Source organism: Stegostoma tigrinum, chromosome 11 (genome assembly GCF_030684315.1).
Source record: "Stegostoma tigrinum isolate sSteTig4 chromosome 11, sSteTig4.hap1, whole genome shotgun sequence".
In the NCBI taxonomy this organism is placed as follows: domain Eukaryota; kingdom Metazoa; phylum Chordata; class Chondrichthyes; order Orectolobiformes; family Stegostomatidae; genus Stegostoma; species Stegostoma tigrinum.
This window is the reverse complement of record NC_081364.1, coordinates 78,847,185-78,869,735: the sequence shown is the minus strand read 5'-3', so window position 1 is coordinate 78,869,735 and position 22,551 is coordinate 78,847,185. Positions and strand designations below refer to the sequence as shown.

Genomic DNA, 22,551 nt, shown 5'->3' with positions numbered 1-22,551 from the left:
TTCAAGAAATATTTTCTTGAGTTACAGCGCTCATGTTTTCCTTAATCAAAAATGCCACTCCTCCTCCTCTTGTGCTTCCCTTTCCATCCTTCCTACATCCTGTTCATAGTTCTAAAATCCATCATATGTGGACCGAGTTCTCACTGCTATCTTTATGGCAAACCCTTCATCCTGGGATCATCCTTGTAAACCTACCATGGACCCCCTCCAATGCCAGCACACCCTTCCTCTATACAGGGCCCAAAACTGGACACAAACTTCCGAATGCAGTCTGCACAAAGCTGATACAGCCTCAGCAGTGCGTCCCTACTCTTGGGTTCTAGGCCTCTTGAAATAAGTGTTAAAATGGCATTTGCCTTCCAAACTGCCAATTCAGCATGTATGTTCACCTTAAGAGAATTCCTGAACTGGGACTCACAATTTTGCAGTGCATCCTGAAATATCCCCGAAAACCCTATCATTGCTGCTTCACTGTCTTCCTTGGCTCCTCCTTCCTTCAACTCTGGCCAACTCCTCCCTCATGTCTTTTTTAGTTAGTTTTACTCAGTTGTACCACTGTTACATCTTGTTCCATCTCCTCTGCCTTAAACAGAAGGATGAACTCTATTACATTACAGTCACTGCCTCCTCGGGGGTTCCATCACCTTGAGATCTCTCATAAAATCTGTCTCATTACACATCACTAAATACAAAATTGCCTCTTCCTATTGAGCTCTATCTCAAGCTGCTCCATTAAAACCTCTTACAGATTTCAGACATCCCTTTTCTTAAGGCCCACTGCCAACCTGATTTTCCCAATCCATCTGCATATTGAAGTCCCCAATAAATATTGCAATAGTCCCTTTCTTACATGCCTTTTCTCTCTCTTTATACTTTCTTCCCCACATCCTGAAGACTCCTGGAAGGCCTGTGCACAAGATTTATCCTGCTCTCTTTTACCTTGTGGTTCCATAACTCTATCCACATGGATTCTATGCCGTATGACTCTATCTTCTTTCTTGTACTCAATTTAATTTCATTTCTTCGTAAAAAGGCAACATCACACCCTCTGCACGTTGGTCCACCTTTTGGTAGGACATGCATTCTTGGATATTTAGTTCCCAGACTCGATGTCCTGGCAGTCACATCTCTGTGAAACCCATAACATTGTACCTGTCAATGTCAATCTGTGCTACAAGCTCATTTACATTACATCATACACTGTGTGCATTTGAGTACAGCACCCTTGGCCCTACATTGCCTGACCTTCTTCTCACAGTTGTCCCCCTTATATTCTCTGCCAGAAGTTAGCCTCCTGACCTTTTCCATTCGTTCTGTCCTCTTACCTATTCTGGAAACTTTAATCTGAGTTGAGCCCATTCACTTTAACATTTTCCACAATTTTCCATGCAACTGAACCTGTGCCACCATGATTTTAATTTGACGTCCTATCCACAGACCCGAGTTACGTCATTCACCAGGACTATGGTCCCTGCATGATTCAGGAGGTGTCTGTCCCATCAAAACCACGCCGTCCTTCCCCAGTACTGACGTCAATATCCAATTAATTGGAACCCATGTCTTCCACACCAATCTCAGTCGAGTATTTAACTCTTTACTGGTCCTGTCCTTGTTCAAGCCTGCTTATGGATCAGGTATTAATCCAGAGATTATTACCTTTTTGGTTGTCTTCTGTAATTCAGCTCATATGACTGCAGCAGAATCTCGTTCCTCTTTTCTATCTATGTCGACAACACACCCATTCCTTTCCCACTCCAAGTTCTTCTGGAGGACGATGAGATATCCTGAGCATAAACACTACGTGGCAGCATATTCTTTGGGGCTCCTGTTTCTGGCAACCGAGAAGTGTCTATTTCCCTGACAACACTATCCCTGATTACAACAACTCTTATTTTACATTCTCCCTTCTTGAATGACACGCCTGTAGCACAGTGCTGTGCTAAGGGCATTAGCGTTTTGTTTTTACCTGACAATCAAATATGGATTCAAGGTCATCATTAAAATCTTAATTCCAGATGTTTTCCTGAATTCAAATGCTCCTATGTGCTGTGGTCAGATTCAAACCTGGGTCCCCAAAACATCGCCTGGATTAATAGTCTAGCGATAACACCACTAGACCATTGCCTCCCCTGAATGTGTGGCAGTGTTCAGAGCTCAGGCTCCAGCTCATTAATCTGAGCCAGAGTTCCTCAAGTAACCAACACTCGCTGTGAATGTTGTCACTGTGAACCACAATGGGGCCCACCGGCGCCCACGTAAAGCAGTTACAACACATCATCTGAACCAGCATTTCTACTTTAATTACTTCTTGCTTTGATTTTTAAAACAAGTTTGGACTGAACCAAAGTCCATCATTGGTGGGAAGATTAACTGACCATGCGGAAAAGATTAGCATGAGGCAAATTAGGCAGATATCTTGAGGGATTGTGTGGCCGGCAGCGATTAGAGATGGGAATAGTTGCTATCATTGTGGGATTTGCAAACAAGGATGAGATTTTTTTTTTCAAAATGTAGCTTTTTCTCATATGGCAAGCCCTTCAGCTCAGTAAGCTCAGAGTGAGGAGGACAAGACTCAGTGCAAGTGAGCGCATGGGCAGCAGAGTGTTGGATAAGCTCAGGATCACAGGAAAGTTGAAAGTTGAAGGAGGGTCAGGAGTGTTTTAGGGCCATTCAATCTCGAGGTTACAAAGATCTAACTCCTTTGGAACACATCCCTGAATACATTTGCTGAACAAAAGTTTATCTGTTTCGGATTTAAACTAACAACTGAGTGTTTGGCATCAACGGCCATTTATGGAAAATAGTTCTGAACCTTTACCACCCGTTTACAACCGTTTTTGTACAGAAGTGATTCCTAACATCTCGCCTGCACAGAATACACTCCCAAGTTGTCGACTGAATTGGAGGAAGTTTCTATTTATCCTGCACTGTATGCTGGGCCATTGTGTGACTTAGAAAGAGCTTCGAGTTAGCGATGGTCACGTAAGTCTTGTCCTTCATGGTTTTGGAAATGGCTGGTTTGGGGGCTTTGGCTAAAGTTATGGTACCTGTTGGTCAATTGTACCCCTCTCATTCACCATCTCCTCCTTCCAGACATCACTCTTTAACCAATCCATCAACTTTAGCCATCCAATTCAGGCCAGAACCTCTACGACCAGACCGGGTGGCAGGTTGCCTTGTGGAAGGACACAGGCGCACCATTTGGGCCTTTATGACGATTGGTAGCTATCATAGCCCCCTTTTCTGAGTGCCCAGACCTACAACTTCAACTCAATTTCACAAACTGGTCTCTCATTGAGAAATGCTAGAGTCTATTAAAGTTGGAATAACAGAGCATTCAGAAATACATGAAAGAATTAAGAAGAGCCAGCATGATTTCACAAAGTGGAAATCATAGCTGACATGGTTATTACATTATTTTCAGGCAGAAACATGCAAGATAAAGAAGAAGGAAACCAACAGATGAAATATATTTGAAGTTCCAAACAGCGTTTGGTAAGGTATTGTATATGAGACCACTTCATACAGTAACAACACAAGAACCCACGCTGTTGGGGATATCTATTAGTCAAGGATATTTTTCAAGGATTGGATAATGAATTGAAGACAGAGAGTCGAATCAAAGAGGGCAGTTTCATGATGGCATATTGTAACTTGTGTGTTCCCACAGAGGAATCATTGCTGGGCCCACAATTGTTTACAATATATACTAATCACCTGGAAGACAGAAGTGAACGTATTGTGGCTAATTTCGCAGGTAACACCAAATTGATGGAGGCAAGAAGTGGGGATGTTACAACGAAACTACAGAGGGATAGAAAAAGGATTAGCAAGCAGATAAAAACTCAATGGGTGGAATATAATGTGGGAGAATTGAGGTTTATGTATTTTGGCACGGTGGCTCAGTGATTAGTACTGCAGGCTCACTGCGCCAGGGACCCGGGTTCGATTCCAGCCTCGGGCAACTGTCTGTGCGAAGTTTGCACATTCTCTGCGTGTCTGCATGGGTTTCCTCTGGGTGCTCCGGTTTCCTCCCACAGTCCAAAGATGTGCAGTCTAGGTGGATTGGCCATGCTACATTGCCCATAGTGTTCAGGGGTGTGTGGGTTATAGGGGGATGGGTCTGGGTGGGATGTTCCAAGGGGCGGTGTGGACTTGTTGGGCCGAAGGGCCTGTTCGCACACTGCAGGGAATCTAATCTAATCTAGTCTACATAAAACTAGGAGAGGTGACTGTTATTTTCACTGGAAAAACACTGCAGAAAGCTGCATTACAGAGAGAATTGTGGGACATTGTTCTTATCTTCTGTCTTTTCAATTGCTTTTTTTTTCCTTTTTTTCAAACAGTTTCACAGCATATTAGAAGGGAATGATTTGCAAAGAGGAGACTTAAAACCAAATATCACTTCAGGATCTGATAGAGTTGCCAATTTATTGTATCCTGGATAGCATTGAAATTTGAACATAGAAGGAAAAAGCACCATTCACAGCAGGGAGAAATCGTACACGTCATTTACGTGTGGGCAAGGCTCCAGCAGATCAGCCGCCCTGTCAGAACATAACTACAGCCGCACTGGGGAGAGGCCATTCATCTGTTCCAACTGTGGGAAAGGATTCACTCAATCATCCAACCTGCTGAAACACCAGCATGTTCACACAGAGGAGTAACTTTTTAAATGCCCAGAATGTGGAAAGTGCAATAAAAGCTCAGGGCACTGATATCCCATCAATGTATTCACGAAGACAGGCAGGCTTCACGTGCTCTCACTGTGAGTCTGGTTTCAAGCAACTATCCAATCTCATTGAACACCAGTGGATTCACAGTGGAGAGAGACCACTCACCTGTTCAGGATGTGGGAAGACATTTTCTCAAAAAGCAATTCTGCTGAGTCACCAGCACGTTGAAACAAGGGAGAGACCTTATAAATGCCCAGACTGTGCCAACTGCAATAAAAGCTCTGGGATCCTGACGTTCCATCAATGTGTTCGCAGTGACGAGAGGCCCTTCAGATACTCTCACTGTGGGGCTGGGGTTCAGACAATCATGTCCCCTCTGTAATCACCAGTGGATTCACACGGTGGAGAGAACATTTATCTGCTCACAATGTGGGAAGGCATTCACTTAGAAATCCAACCTGCTGAAATACCAACAGGTTCACACAGAGGAGAGACACAATAAATGCTCAGGCTCTGGGACGTGCTACAAAATCTCTGCCGACCTGGTGAACCATCAATGTGTTCACACTGATGAGAAACTGTTCAGGTGGCCTCACTGTGGGGCTGGGTTCAACTGGTCATCCCAACTCACTGTATCGCACTGATCTCACACAGGGGAAGGGGCCGTTCACCTGAACTGATTGTGGGAAGAGTTTCACTGTGAAATTCAACATGCTGAGTTCATGAGTAATGACAGTGACTAATATTTGAAGCCATGTTTAATCTCAGTAACATGTGAGAACAGTATTTGCATTTTGCCCCTCTGTCCTTGATCTGATACACAAGGTTCTTTAACTTTGGAATGTGCTTTCACTGTGATCAGTCCCTGGCTCAGGTTAAATGAAGACAAACTTGCATAAATACAACAAACTGGATAGGTACCTCATTCCTCACAACATAAGGATAGGGAGAGGCTGGGCCATGGAAGGATACAGCATGAGATATATTCACCCCTCTGTTCCTTGCATCACTCAGATAGGGGTAAGCTAATTGCAGGTTATAGCTTGATGCACTAACCCATCTTTACTCTAAATCAATGGGACACAAACGATGGGTCCTCAGTGTCTGAAAGAGAGAATGCACTCTGAACCGTATCTCATATCAGGGATAGTGTGAGATATGATCACAAACGGATCTTCGGTCACATATAAGAGGAAGATCATTAACAAAATCGAGTCATAGAGATATACAGCAAGGACACAAACACTTCAGTCCAACTTGGCCATGCCGACCAGAAATCCTAAATAAACATAGGCCCATATTTGGCCTATATTCCTCTAAACTCTCTCTGTTCATATACCCATCCAATTGTACCAGCCTCCATCACTTCCTCTGGCAGCTCATTCTGTTCATGTACCTCCCTCTGTGTGAAAAAGGTACTCCTTAGTTCCCTTTTAAAACTTTCCCTTCTCATTTTAAACCTATGTCCTCTAGTTTTGGACTCCCACAGCCTGAGGAAAAGACCTTTTTTTATCATATCCATGACCTTGTGATTTAAAACACTTCTATAAGTTCGCCCGTCAGCTTCCAGGGAAAATAGCCTCAGTTGATTCAGCCTTATTTTCTAGCTCAAAGCCTCAAAACCTGGCAACAGCCTTGCAGATCTTTTCTGAACGCTTTCAAGTTTCACAACATCCTTTCTAGAGGATGAAGTCCAGAATTACACGCAGTCTTCTAATAGTGGCATAATCAATGTCCTGTACAGGCACAACATGACCTGTCAACTGATATACTCAATGCAGTGACCAAAACTAGCATACCAAATGTCTTTTTCACTATCTTATCTACTGTGAGTCCACTTCCAAGGAAAGATGGACCTGTACTCCAAGGACTCTTTGTTCAACAGCACTCCCCAGGACCTTACCATTAAGGGCGTAAATCCTTGTCTGATTTGCCTTCACAAAATGCAGATTCTCATATTTATCAAAATTAATCTTCAGCTGCCACACCTTGGCCCGTTGACCCATCTGAGAATGATTTCCTTGTACTCCGAGGTCGCCTTTTTTGCTATCCACTACACTGCCAGTTTTGATGTCATCTGTAAACTGACTAACCATAATTCCTATGTTCACCTGCAGATCATTTATATACATGACTAAAAGCTGTGGACCCACCACCGATCCTTGTGCCATGCTGCTGGTCACAGCCCAGTCTGAAAAACAAACCTCCTCCACCACCCCTCCTTCTATCCTTGAGCAACTCTGTGTCTAAATAGTTAATTCTCCACCGATACCATGTGATCTCACCTTGCTAAACAGTCTACCATGAGGTACCTTGTCAAACTCCTTACTGAAGCCCATATTGATTATGTCCACTGTTCTATCTTCATCAATCCTCTTTGTTACTTATTCCAAAAAACAGTCAAAGATTTCCCATGCGCAATGCCATGTTGGCTAACCCTGATTAGCACTTGCCTTTCTAAATACATTAAAACCCTGTTCCTCAGGAATCCTTCCAACAACTTTACCACCATTGATTGTCAGGCTCGCTGGTCTATTGTTCCCTGACAATTTTTTACTACATTTCTTAAACAGTAGAACCATATTGGCCAACCTCCAGCCATCTGGCACCTTTCCTGTGCTTATTGATGATACAGATATCTCAGCAAGGGGCAAGGCAATCACTTCCTTAGTTTCCCATAGACTTCGAGGGTAGACTTGATTAGGTACTGGGGATTTATCCACCTCCTTCTTTGTCGTATGGACATTTTATAAGATATTTCATTATTTCCCCATGTTCTATATCTCCCATATCCTTCTCCATAGTAAACACTGATGTAAAATTCTCACTTAATATCTCCCCTATCTCCTGCTGTTCCACACATCGGTGGCCTTGCTTATCTTTAAGAAGACCCATTCTCTCCCCAGTTGCCCTTTTGTCCTTAAAATATTTGTGGAAACCCTTTGAATTCTCCACAACCCTACTTTCCAAAGCTGTCTCATGTCCCCTTTTTGCTCTTCTGAATTCCCACTTACATACACTCCTACTGCCTTTATACTCTGCTCAGGAACCATTTCATTCTACTGTCTATACCTGACATACGCTTCCTTCTTATTCTTGACCAAAACCTCAATTTCTCTAGTCATCCAGCACTTCCTACACCTACCAACCTTGCCTTTCACACAAACAGGAACATATTGTAACTGGACTCTCGTCATCTCATTATTGAAGGCCACACATTCTCCAGCCGCCCCTTTACCCTCGAACATCCTCCCCCACAAAAAAATGAAAGTTATTGCCTAATTCTGTCAAAATTGGCGTTCCTCCAATTCAAAACTTTCACTTTTAGATACGGTCTATCCTTTTCCATCACTACTTTAGACCTCATAGAATATGGTCACTGACACCAAAATGCTCCCCTGCTGACACCTCAGTCACCTGCCCTGCCTTATTTCCCAAGAGTAGGTCAAGCTTTGCACCTTCTCTTGAACGTACACCCACATACTGAATCAATTTTTTTTTTGCATGGGCTTACCCAATTACTCTGCATCCAAGCCCTTAGCACGAGGACAGCCCCAGCCTGTGTTTGGAACGTTAAAACCCCCTTCCATAACCAACTATTATTCTTGAAGATAACTGAGATGTTCTTACAACTTTGTTTCTCACTTTCCCACTGACGGTTTGGGGGTCTATAGTACAGTCGTGTGTAGGTAATCATCCCTTTCATATCTGTCAGTTCCATCCACATAACTTCCCTGAATGTCCTCTCTGGAAAAACCTCCCTAAATACAGCTGTAATGTTATCCTTCATCAAAAATGTCACTCCCCCTTTTCTCATGTTCCTCCCCCCACCCCCACTCTGATCCTTCCTATAGCATCTCTACCTTGGAATATTAAGCTACCATTCCTGTCCATCTCTGAGCCACATGTCTCCAATTGCTATGATCTCCCAGTCTCATTTTCCGAACCATGCTCCGAGTTCATCTGCCTTACCTGTTAGGCCTTTTTTCATTGAAATACTCTACTTTGTTCATGCCTGCCCTGTCTGTTTGACTTGTTGTTTTTCCCAACTGTACCAGCCTCAGACTGATCTCCTTCTTCTCTATCTCCCTGGTTCCCAAAACCATTCTGCCCGTGACTGGTTTAAATCTTCCTGAGCATCTCGAGCAAATCTCCCTGGCAGTACATTAGTCCCCTTCAAATTCCGGTGCAATCCATCCTTCTTTTACAGGTCACTTTTACTCCAGAAGGTATTCCAATGATCCAAAAATGTGAACTCTTTTCCCCTGCACATGTTCCTCAGCCACGTATTCAACTGCTCTTTCTTCCTATTCCTCCCCTCACCAGCTCGTGTGAAATGACCCACTGCTGATCCCTCTCACCTGTGAGAATATTCTGCACCCTCTCCAAGATATGCATGATTTTGGGACCAGGGAGGCAACACACCATTCTGATATCTCACTGTCAGCTGCAGAAATGTATGTCTGTGCCTCTGACGAGACAGACCCCATCACATTCAGTGGCCTGGAAACTAGTGTCACATTATAGGCAGTCTTTGCATCAGGAACCTATCTGTCAGTGCTGCAAGATAGTGATAGCCACAGGAGACTCCTGCACTACCTGTCTCTGCCTCATTTTCCTGGAGGTCACCCAACTACCTGACTGCATCTTTGGTTTATCTCCCTCCCTGCAACTGCTATATATCATATCCCCTCGCTCCTGCAAATTCCTCATTGCCTCTCAGTGCCACTCCAGCCTGTCCATGCGATCCGATAGGTTTAAGAACCAAGCACACTGTCTGCAGACATAAACATCAGTAACATTGAAACTCTTCCCAATCTCCCACATCTGACAAGAAGAATACGTTACTCTATGGAAGGCCATTTTTGCATCTTAACGATGTACAGACCCAGAAAACAACACAGTCTTTCTGCTTTGGAAAAAAAAACAAACACTGCTGCAGGCTGGTTTAGTATGTAAGTTTTCATGTTTTTTAAAATTTAAACAAGTGACAGATCTCTATAACAATATTTTTAAAAGGAACTTTACTCACTGTTGATTAGCCAAAGAAAAAACAGTAAATTTACACTTTAAAAAGTCCACTTAGTTGCTCCTGGGCTATTACTTGCCACCCACAGGTTTCTCCATGGTCAGATGCAAATTTCATTGTTTGTTTATTTTTGTTAGAATGATCTCTGGTCCCCAGCAATACATGAAAGCAGGCAGCAAAGGCGGTAGCTGTGCAGGTTACTGCTCGGTCAGACAGTAGTGTAGGATTCTCTCTCAGATTGAATTGCTTTCCATGCAGTCACTCTTCAGCTTTAGACAGTTGCCTGGATAGGAGGGAACTTGGAAATTGGGGAACGGATTTTTCAGCAGCAATTGAAAACAATGGCTTTGATTTGCTAATGTTAAAATGGAGTATATTCCTGGACTGGGTTAATGGAAAGGGAGGGTGTTGTTGCAGAACTGGTTACTGTCAGTGAGTGTGGGAAAACTAACAGTGCTTTTAGAGGATTCCATCAGTGGCAGTATGTTGATGAGAAATTGGAAAATCTAAGGATATATTCTTGGGGAAAGCAGGTACAAGTAGAGCAAAGGGTGTTTGCAGATTGATCAGTTGTCTGTGAAGATGGCAGGGCACAGGGTTATTTCCGAGGAAGTTGCTGACAGTGAATATAAAGGTGTGAGGGATAAAACAAGAATAGAATGACAGACTATTATAATACCAGTGACCATGGGGGAGTTGGATTATTGTCAGTTTAGCTGGAAATATTTGGGAGACATGTCCATGTATCGAAAATCTGACAAGCGAGAGCCAGAGAATGCTGGCTGGCAATAACAAAGTCTTGGTTTTGTCTCTGGCTGTGCCCGAAACACCCAGCCTCCCATTTATCAGCCGCATGTGCTTAGCAACTGCATCACATTCCTCCCCTCACTAGCTCGTGGCACTGGGAGTGTTCGAGATATTTCTACACTTGAGAATCTAATAGCTGTGCACACAATCGGTAGGATGTTCAGTTCAGTGTTTCGTTGCCTTCTATGTTAAACGTTCATGGCTGTAAATTGTCTGGGCCAAAATTTATCCATTTCCCAAAAATCACAATTGAACGACTGAATGGCTGCAAAGTTGAACATGACAGGGGCTTCACTATTTCGAACTGCAATATTTCAAATATACATTAGTTACCATGTTCACCGAGAATGTAAGATGGCCATGTTCAAGTCCAACGAAAGTGATTCTTTTCCAATGAAGAGAGGAAAAGGTGATAGAAAATACAGAAAGGCCATGCAATAATTCCAGAAAGGAAAGGATTTTCTGACCAGAATTGACTGGGATTTTCATCCGTCAACCCTCAACAACGATATTTGCAGATGAAATCAAAGGCAAGAGGCGATTGCGAGCAGCAAACTTGAAGGTGACCATGTGAGTGGATAACTGATGGGTTGGGAATCCACTGGGTTCGCTCATGTGTAGGTTTGAATCCTGCCGATTACATCTGTAGTACTGCTGCTTTCATAAAACGAGTGCCCGCAAGGTGCTAATGACACAAACACATTGCAATTTCTCGTGGTATTTTTGAGGAAGTTTGCAAACTGCAGGATCACCTTAACCAGTGAGATTGGTTTGCTGTCATTTGTTACATTTTCATTTCAATTCCCCCAGCATGTGAGAGGCTCACGGTTAGAAACAACAAATCTGTTTTGTTTCAAGAAAGCGAGGAAAATGCAAGACACAAGCCTTCAAGTCATGAAACAATTCACAAATGGGTATAATTTTCATCCCGCAAACAACTGAGGTGTCCATCTGCATCCTCACAACTGCGATATTCCCCAACAAAATCCAATGCAAGAGACCATGCTCGCTGAATCACGTATTTGTGGCCGAGTGATTAAGGTGATGGATTTGAAAGCCCTTGGGGTTACCCCCCCTCCCTCCACCCTCCCCCCCCCCCCCCCCCCCCCCGGTGCAGGTTGTAACCCTACCGAATCCAATCTGCTCTGCTGTCGCTTTGCTGAAGCACAGGTCTGTCCTGTTAATGGCTAAAGCAAACCCACTTTCATTTTCTCGGTGATAATGGGAACTACAGATGCTGGAGAATTCCAAGATAATAAAATGTGAGGCTGGATGAACACAGCAGGCCAAGCAGCATCTCAGGAGCACAAAAGCTGACGTTTCGGGCCCAGACCCTTCATCAGAGAGGGGGATGGGGAGAGGGAACTGGAATAAATAGGGAGAGAGGGGGAGGAGGACCGAAGATGGAGAGTAAAGAAGATAGGTGGAGAGAGTGTAGGTGGGGAGGCAGGGAGGGGATAGGTCGGTCCAGGGAAGACGGACAGGTCAAGGAGGTGGGATGAGGTTAGTAGGTAGCTGGGGGTGCGGCTTGGGGTGGGAGGAAGGGATGGGTGAGAGGACGAACCGGTTAGGGAGGCAGAGACAGGTTGGACAGGTTTTGGGATGCAGTAGGTGGGGGGGAAGAGCTGGGCTGGTTGTGTGGTACAGTGGGGGGAGGGGACGAACTGGGCTGGTTTAGGGATGCAGTAGGGGAAGGGGAGATTTTGAAACTGGTGAAGTCCACATTGATACCATATGGCTGCAGGGTTCCCTGCAAAGGACCCCTGCTGTTTTTCATCCTCCGCAGGATCCACAGACTGAACACCCAGTTCCACTCAGCTTTAATGGACACCAAAAATCGTAAGTACAACCAACTCACGGGCCCCTGCCACCCACAAGAGGATTCCTGCGCCTCCCAAATCCCGACTCTGTCCCTGCCCCTCCCCCACCATGCACCCGCCGCCATTGACCATGAGGACACGGCCGGAGACCCCACTGATGACGTCACATCCGCCTCCGCCGGCCACAGAACTTCCGGAACCGCTGCTGCAGTCACCACCTTCACGTCCAGGGACAACACCCCACACACTACCCTCACCGCAGCTGCAGCCGCCCACCCCCATCCTCCAACCGCCGACGGAACCCCGCCCACGGTCGACACCGACGGAACCCCGCCCACGGCCGACGGAACCCCGCCCACGGCCGACGACCTCATCGCTCCGCCCACAACCTCCACAGCCAGCAACCCCAGAGGAGACAGCCACACTGAGCCCTGCCGCATCTTCACCATCTCCCCAGACCTCCCACTGACTGAGGACGAACGGCAAGTCCTTAGCAAGGGGCTCACCTTTGTCCCCCTACAACCACACATCAACGAATACCAGTCACGGTTGGATATAGAGCAGTTTTTCCGCCGTCTTCGCCTCCATGCCTACTTCTTCAACCGGGAACCCAACCCTCCTTCCACTGACCCCTTCACCCGCTTCCAACACAAGTCCTCCTCCTGGACACCACCCCCAGGCCTCCTACCTTCCCTCGACCTCTTCATCTCCAACTGCCGTCGAGACATTAACCGCCTCAACCTCTCCACCCCTCTCACCCACTCCAACCTCTCCCCCGCAGAACGGGCAGCCCTCCGCTCCCTCCGCTCCAACCCCAACCTCACCATCAAACCCGCAGACAAGGGTGGCACAGTGGTAGTATGGCGCACTGACCTCTACATCGCCGAGGCCAGATGCCAACTCTCCGACACCACCTCCTACCGCCTCCTCGATCATGACCCCACACCCGAGCACCAAACCATCATCTCCAACACCATTCACGACCTCATCACCACAGGGGACCTCCCACCCACAGCCTCCAACCTCATTGTTCCCCAACCCCGCACGGCCCGTTTCTATCTCCTTCCCAAAATCCACAAACCTGCCTGCCCTGGTCGACCCATCGTCTCAGCCTGCTCCTGCCCCACCGAACTCATCTCCACCTATCTGGACTCCATTTTCTCCCCTTTGGTCCAGGAACTCCCCACCTACGTCCGTGACACCACCCACGCCCTCCACCTCCTCCAGGACTTCCAATTCCCTGGCCCCCAACACCTCATATTCACCATGGACGTCCAGTCCCTGTACACCTGCATTCCGCATGGAGATGGCCTCAAGGCCCTCCGCTTCTTCCTATCTCGCAGGCCCGACCAGTCCCCCTCCACCGACACTCTCATCCGCCTAGCTGAACTCGTCCACACACTCAACAACTTCTCTTTTGACTCCTCCCACTTCCTACAGACTAAGGGGTTGGCCTTGGGCACCCGCATGGGCCCCAGCTATGCCTGCCTCTTTGTAGGTTACGTGGAACAGTCCATCTTCCGCACCTACACAGGCCCCAAACCCCACCTCATCCGCCGGTACATTGATGACTGTATCGGCGCCGCCTCTTGCTCCCCAGAGGAGCTCGAACAGTTCATCCACTTCACCAACACCTTCCACCCCAACCTTCAGTTCACCTGGGCCACCTCCAGCACATCCCTCACCTTCCTGGACCTCTCAGTCTCCATCTCAGGCAACCAGCTTGTAACTGATGTCCATTTCAAGCCCACCGACTCCCACAGCTACCTAGAATACACCTCCTCCCACCCACCCTCTTGAAAAAATTCCATCCCCTTTTCCCAATTTCTCCGCCTCCGCCGCATCTGCTCCCATGAAAAGACATTCCACTCCCGCACATCCCAGATGTCCAAGTTCTTGAAGGACCGCAACTTTCCCCCCATAGTGATCGAGAACGCCCTTGACCGCGTCTCCCATATTTCCCGCAACACATCCCTCACACCGCGCCCCCGCCACAACCGCCCCAAGAGGAGCCCCCTCGTTCTCACACACCACCCTACCAACCTCCGGATACAACGCATTATCCTCAGACACTTCCGCCATTTACAATCCGACCCCACCACCCAAGACATTTTTCCATCCCCTCCCCTGTCAGCTTTCCGGAGAGACCACTCTCTCCGTGACTCCCTTGTTCGCTCCACACTGCCCTCCAACCCCACCACACCCGGCACCTTCCCCTGCAACCGCAGGAAATACTACACCTGTCCCCACACCTCCTCCCTCACCCCCATCCCAGGCCCCAAGATGACATTCCACATTACGCAGAGGTTCACCTGCACATCTGCCAATGTGGTATACTGCATCCACTGTACCCGGTGTGGCTTCCTCTACATTGGGGAAACCAAGCGGAGTCTTGGGGACCGCTTTGCAGAACACCTCCGCTCAGTTCGCAACAAACAACTGCACCTCCAAGTCGCAAACCATTTCCACTCCCCCTCCCATTCTCTAGATGACATGTCCATCATGGGCCTCCTGCAGTGCCACAATGATGCCACCCGAAGGTTGCAGGAACAGCAACTCATATTCCGCCTGGGAACCCTGCAGCCATATGGTATCAATGTGGACTTCACCAGTTTCAAAATCTCCCCTTCCCCTACTGCATCCCTAAACCAGCCCAGTTCGTCCCCTCTCCCCACTGCACCACACAACCAGTCCAGCTCTTCCCCCCCACCCACTGCATCCCAAAACCAGTCCAACCTGTCTCTGCCTCCCTAACCGGTTCTTCCTCTCACCCATCCCTTCCTCCCACCCCAAGCCGCACCCCCAGCTACCTACTAATCTCATCCCACCTCCTTGACCTGTCCGTCTTCCCTGGACCGACCTATCCCCTCCCTACCTCCCCACCTACACTCTCTCCACCTATCTTCTTTACTCTCCATCTTCGGTCCGCCTCCCCCTCTCTCCCTATTTATTCCAGTTCCCTCTCCCCATCCCCCTCTCTGATGAAGGGTCTGGGCCCGAAACGTCAGCTTTTGTGCTCCTGAGATGCTGCTTGGCCTGCTGTGTTCATCCAGCCTCACATTTTATTATCTTCATTTTCTCGGTGCCGTTCGAGGAAGTTTGCTGCCTTTAATACTGCCAGGTTCGTCAGTGTTCTCTGTGATTTCTCGTTGTTTCTCGAACCCGAGGGATTTTAAACCTCAGTGTCTGTGTTCTTCTGCGTGCCTCAATGAGTGCCACTTGTCTGAACTGCTGAACACGTTGTTACTGTCCAAAACTACCCATGTCGATCAGTTTTCTGGATTTGCATTGTAATTGAGCTCAGAAATAAAAGAAAGCTGGTTTACAAAACATCAAAGGACTTTTTCCTCTTTCTGCCTACCATGCTTGCCAAGAGCACAAGACGGCCACGTTTCGAAACAACATAGCATATTCTTTCCTAATAAAAAGAGGAAAGAGTAACAGAGAATGCAGAAAGGCCATACAATATTTCTGGAATGGCAAGGATTTTATTCCATGAATAGACTGGGATTTTTATCCACCAACGGTCAACAGCGATGTTTGGAATGAAATCCAATGTAAGAGGTGACTGCGAGCAGCAAACTTGCTGCAATCTGTGGTGATGCTGCTTTCAAGAAGTGTTCCCAATGGGCCAATGGCACAAACACACTCGCAATTTCTCATCCGAGATAGTACAAACTGCCAATGTCAGAGAAAACACAGTGTGGAGCTGGAGGAGCATAGCACGCCAGGCTGCATCAGAGTTACAGGTAATGTATGTCAGTGTCAGTGTGTGGGTGGAGGGGGACTGGTTGGGCCTGTGGTAGAGGAAGAAGCGGAGGGCTTTTAGATGAATCATGTGGGGAATGTAAGTGTACAGGGATTGGACGTCCATGGGTAGGATGAGATGATGAGGGCCAGGGAACAGGAAGTGTTGGAGGAGGTGGAGGATGTGGGTGGTGTCCCAGACATACGTGGGGAGTACCTGGACAGTAGACGAGAGCTAGGTAAACTCACGCTAGACTACAGCTCCTGACACCCACCTTCCCACAAGAATGTGATCCTGTACTCCCAGTTCTACCACCTCCACCGCATCTGCTCCCCAGACGAGGCATTCCACTGCCTAACATCCCAGATGCCCTCTTATTCTAAGGACTCGAAAATGCTCTTGACTGCATCTCTTGCGTTTCCTGCATGTCTGCCCTCACATCCCCTCCCCTGAACAATAACAAAGACAGAATCCCCCTTGTCCTCACATATCACCTCAATAACTTCAGCATCCAATGCATCATTCTCCACCAAATCTGCCACCTGCAAACCAACCACACAACTAAAGATATATTTCCCTCTGAAACCCTGTCTGCCTTTTGCAGGGACCATGCTCTCCATGACTCCCTCGTCCGCTCCACACTCCCACCAGCCTCACCAACCCCGGCACCTTTCCCTGCAACCACAGAAAGTGCTACACCTGCCCCTACACCTCTCCACTCACCCACATCCAAGGAACCAAAAAACCCTTTCAGATTAGGCAGAGACTCACCTGCACATACGTCAATGTGGTCTATTGCATCCGCTGATCCCAATGTAGCCTCTTCTACATTGATTAGGCCATGGGGAGTCTCAAGACCACATTGTTTAGCACATGCTCTCTGTTTGCGATAAACAACAACACTTTTCAGTCGCAAACCATTTTGACTCCCCCTCCCACACCCTGGATGACATGTCCACCACGGGCCCCCTCTAGTTTCACAACTTTGCCACCCAGAAACTGGAGGAGCAGCATGTCACATTCTGCGTTAGTAGCTTACAACCCAATGGTCTCAAAATGGGCTTAAACAGTTTCAAAATCTCCCCACCCCCAGCCTCATCCCATGACCAACCCTCCCTCTCATCCCTGCCTCCTTGACCTGACACAACCTGTCCATCTTCTCTCCCACCGATCTGCCCCTCCCACCCCATTGACCAATCCCCACCACTGCCCACCTGCTCTCACCTATCACCACCCCACCTCCCTTCCCCAGCCCCAGCCCTCCCCGCTCTGTTTATTTCCCAGCTCCCTTCCACCTCATCCGTTTCTGAAGAAGGGTCAACCTTCCTGCTCCTCTGATGCTGCCTGGCCTGCTGTGCTTCCCCAGCTCCTCACTGTGTTATTTATGGCTACCAAGACCTGGTTTATAAATCCCCAGGTGTGTCACTCAAACCCCTCTGTCCTTCCAAATCCCAGTACATCCAGTCAGTTCCCAGCTCTTACTACCTGCAATATCCCCACCCCCCGCTCTCTGCCCTGCCACCTGGTACAGAGTAAACCAAGAGGCTTCTTTGTGAGATTAAAGGGGAAAGCGGGGTGGGAGGAGATGTGAGAGAAAGCAGCAACTCAAAATTTCAGTCTAACAACTCCTGTCTGACCCTCCGCAACCTCCCCCGCACACATTCACTCTGTGTCTCTCACACTCATTCATGCATGAGCACACACACACACACACACACACACACACACACACACACACACACACACACACAAATTGGGCGCAGACCTGATATACATAGAGAGATAAACCAGCTACATCACCCTTTTATTCACTCAGAGATAATAAGAACTATCGATACTGGGGTCAGAAATAACACGGAGTGGAGCTGGAGGAGCACAGCATGTCAGGCAGCATCAGAGGATTTGTCCCACTTTCGCATTGAAACTTCACTAGAAAAAGCTGGGATTTATCTGATTGACAGAAACTGTGTTAAAGATGGTTGAACTCAGGGCAGTGTCAATTAATGCACAAATGTTGTATCTGTGGGCTGTATTTCTGTCTGGCTGTGTGTTTTTGTGTGTATGTGCCAGATGTTTCTTATGTGTGTGTATATTTCTGTGCATCTGTCTATGTGTCAGTGAGTCTGCATGCACGCATTTGTCTGTGTGTATATGTGTGCCAGTATGTCTGCACTTGTATGTTTCTATGTGCATAGGTGGGTCAGTGTGACTGTCTGTGTGTTTGTTAGTTTGTCTGCGTGTGTGTCATTGAGTCTGTATGTGTGTGGATCAGTGTATCTGCATGTGACTATCTTTCTATATGTGTATGTGTGTGCCTGTGTGTATTTGTCTCTGTGTGTCTGCAAGCTTGTGTTGCCATGTGTTTGTCTGTGTGTGTTAGCATCTGTCTACATGTGTATGTCTCTCTGTGTATGTGTGTGTCAGTGTGCTTGTGTGTGTCTATGCCAGCATGGCTGTTTGTGTGTGTGTTTCTGTGGGTCTGTATGTGTGTGTTTCTGTTTATCAGGGTGTGTGTCAGTATCTGCTTTTATGTCTGTCTCTCTATGTGTATGTCTCTGTGTCTATGTATATACGTGTGTGTATCAATGTATCTGTGTGTGTCTCTGTCTCCGTGTGTATGCATGTGTATCAATGTGTCACTCTGATTGAATGTGTGTGTGTGTTTGTGTGTGTGTGTGTTAGTTTATACGGGTTTGTGTATTCCTGTATTTGTGCGCGTCTCAGTGCAGCAGGCTCTCTGTTGCTTTAAGATGTATCATTTGAAAATGGGGCTAACCACCCTCCCACTGTCTCTCAGTCTGTACCTCTTGTGTATAAAGTGATACAACGGTCATGTTGATGTGTGTGCATATGTGTGTCTGTGCGTGGTTGTGTCGGTATTCCTATCTCTATCTGCAGTGCGACTCGCTGGAGGCAAGTTTAAATGAATGAATGAATTAATTAATTAGTTAAAAAGTGATGAATCAAAGTCTCACCCTCCCTCTCGTGTTTAAAGTGATACAATATCACCCTCTGGCGGACGCCTCTACACAAGTGGCAGAACTTTTTTTGGAGAAAGCAACGGAGCCTGTGAATCCTGTTGCAGAGATAGTAGCAGAGATAATGGGAACTGCAGATGCTGGAGATTCCAAGATAATAAAATGTGAGGCTGGATGAACACAGCAGGCCAAGCAGCATCTCAGGAGCACAGATGCTGCTTGGCCTGCTGTGTTCATCCAGCCTCACATTTTATTATATAGCAGAGATAGTAGGAACTGCTGATGCCGGAGAATCTGCGATAACACGTTGTGAAGCCGATGAACGCAGCAGGTCAAGCAGCACCAGCGGAGAGGGAAAACTTGACATTTCGGGACGGGACACTTCTTCAGAAATGGGGGAGGGAAAATTGATTCTGAAATAAATAGGGAGACGGGGGAAGCAGATAGAAGATGGATACAAGAGGTTGCAGCGGGGAGGGATGAACTGAGTTTATTTCGAGGGACGAGGGTAACATCTTTAAGGAAGGCATCCTAGTTTGCAGTTGTTTCGTGCTTTAAACAATGTCTTTGTACACACAGAGCAGTCTTGGCCGATCGATGTTGCCCCTTAAATATGAGCAGGAGGAGAGATGAACAAGCCCACTGCTGGTCTCATACCCTTCACTTGTGAATACTTTTCCCAATTAGGATCTGAGAGAGTAGATTACAAAACAATACAAATTGCCGAAAGTGCAATAAAATTAACCATGTCTCCTTACAAAACGGCTCACGTAAGCGTGTCTGGATACAGTTGCAGAAGAAAGACTCCATTTATTGTGTATAATGTCAGGAAAACTGTCCAAAGTCAAAACATTTCCACATTTGCCGAGGGAACACATACATTTCTGAACATGAGCATGTTTTACTCTGAGGAGCTTCAGCATAATTAGAATCCTCTCCACAACAGCATAGTGTGAATCTGTGTGTGTGTGTGTGTGTGTGCATCTGTTGACGCTGCCGTGAGCTGCTCTCTCTCTCTGACTGAACCCGTGATTGTTTTCACGCGCCACCTTTCCCTCTGCAGTAGCGTGCGACGGCCAGCAGAGGGAACCAATGCATTACTTTGAACAAAAAGGAGCAATTAAGGAGCAGCAAACTTCTACTTTCTCTCTCCAACTGGTTCCATCCCTTTCTCCCTCTCTGTATCAGCGTTTGTATGTGTGCGTATGTGTGTCAGTGTCTGTATGCAGATGTTTGTCTCAGTGTGTGTCTCTGCGTCTGTGTGCTTCTGTCTCAATGTGTGTCTGTAATGGCTGCGTGTTTGTGCCTGTGGCTCTTTCCAGTGGGCTATCTGTTGTTTTGGGGTTGAATCCATTGAAACGGCGTTACCTTCCTTCCGTGCTTTTTCTCTGTCTCTCCCTCTTGAGTCTCAAATTATTACAATGGTCATGTTGACATGTGTCTGCATATGTGTTTGTATCTGTTTTTTTTCCTGGTTGCAATTGGACTCACTGGGGATCCAGGTTCAAATCCTGCCACAGCAGATGGTCTCATCTGAATTGGAGAAGATACCTCGAATTAAGAATCTAATGATGACTATGTTGAGGTAGGATGGCTCACCGAGCTGGTTTGTTGTTCTGCAGACGTTTCGCTACCGTGCTTGGTAAAATCCTCAGTGCAGCTTCTGATGAAGTGTCGGTGTGTTTTCCCACCCGGTTTTTAAACTCTTGGGTCTGTTCCGATGGATTGCCTCACTTCCGGGTTTCCTCCATCGTGGAATGTATATGGGGCTGAGTTAATGTGTTTCTTAATAGCCTGCTTCGTGCAGTGCCATGCTTCCAGGAATTCTCGTGTTTGTCTCTGCCTAGCCTGCCCCAGGATCTTGGTGTTGTCCCAGTTGAAGTGGCGGTTCTCCTTGTCTATGTGGATTGAGATGAGTCAGTATTGGTCGTGTCTTTTTGTAGCCAGTTGTTCAACGATAATGAATATCCAAAGAACTGGGTCAGGAGATGCCTACAGGAACAGCATCAGAAAGATTCTACACGCCCCCGACACACTCATCACACTACCCTACATCAGGAACACGTCAGAACTCACCACAAGACATCTAAGGCCACTGGGCATCAGGGTGGCACACAAACCCACATCAAACCTACGACAAGTGACCACCCGAACTAAAGACCTACTCCACACCATGGACAGGACCAATGTCATCTACAAAATCCCCTGCAGAGTCTGTGAGAAACACTACGTTGGACAAACGGGAAGGGAACTAACAACAGTAAGAGAACACCAACCCTAACCCTGACTTAATCAGTCAGCAGGATGTGAAATGCTGGTGTCTCAGGCACGAGAGCTTTTCACTTCTTGAACAAAAAGCAATTGCATGCTGTGAGTATCACTGTGACATCTCTGATCATATTTTACATTCAGAAACTGCCTTTTGTGCAACTCTAAATAAGCACCGTGGAATTTTGTAAATTTTACTCAGTTGCTGTTCCTTGTCTCCCACTCCGGTTTCCAATTCAGCTGGCTGCCGCCTGAAATTTGTTCATGTCCAGGATTGGAAAGCTGCACAGAGAAACGTTGGGGTAAGGAGAAAGGCAAGCAAGATGGCAGCTCGTAGCTGCACCGAGGTTCGAAAAGCCTCCCAATGTGATTTGTCGTTCTTGAATTCTAATGCTGGCTCAGTTTTTCAGACAGGGTTATCTTTCAGCCACTTACACTGCAAAACTGGTGTGTAAGTCTCAGTATGCTGCACGGTGTGAACTGGTGCACGATCTGCTCAGCTTGGTGCATTTCCCCAGTAGCCCGGTGGTTTTCACATTATGTGTTAACGCCAGAGTTGTTCAGTTTCGAACAAAGGGTGAAATCATTCACCATCGTGAAAGTCTAAATTCCAGAAATGCCGTGCGGTTCATGTTTTCTTTATCCAAGCATAACTGTATACACTTTCTCCCAGGCACATTACATTTGTTGCCTAATTGAGTGTCACAAGATGCTCTCAGCTTTCTGTTGATTTTTGATTTGATCGAGCTGTTGTCAGCATCTTGTGGGAAAAGAATGTTTTAGTTAGGCACTGCCCGGCAGCTAAGAAAATGGATGAACAAGACAGGGATCCTTGAAGTCTTTCGCTGTGCCTCTGCTTTTGTTGTTTTGCAGTAACAACATCAGAAAGAATCATATTTGTCCCTCCTGTATGGGTGGTAGTGTGGCCGAGCGGTCTAAGGCGCTGGAGTCAGGTTCCAGTCTCCTCGGAGGCGTGGGTTCGAATCCCACCGCTGCCATTATGGTTGGCTGTTCTGCTGAAGCTGGGTAGGGAAGACTTGTGTTTCAGTTGAAAGTAACAGAAGGCAAGGTTTTGTTTCTAATCAATGAACAATGCAGGTGAGCACAGAGCATCCGCTCTTCATTTCCATCGTGTTAGAGGTTATCAGTTTCATTATGGAAATGGAGAGAGTGGACAACCTTCGTCTACCTCGCCGATATTGACCAGATATCCTAAATTAACGCA

The 22,551-nt window shown here is 46.9% G+C and overlaps 1 non-coding gene across 1 annotated transcript; it reads left to right on the top strand.

Annotated features, from left to right (window-relative positions):
* Positions 1 to 22,242: 22,242 nt before the first annotated feature.
* On the top strand, positions 22,243 to 22,324 carry trnal-cag (transfer RNA leucine (anticodon CAG)). Its single transcript has one exon. It is a non-coding gene; the product is annotated as a tRNA-Leu (tRNA).
* The last annotated feature ends 227 nt before the right edge of the window (positions 22,325 to 22,551 follow it).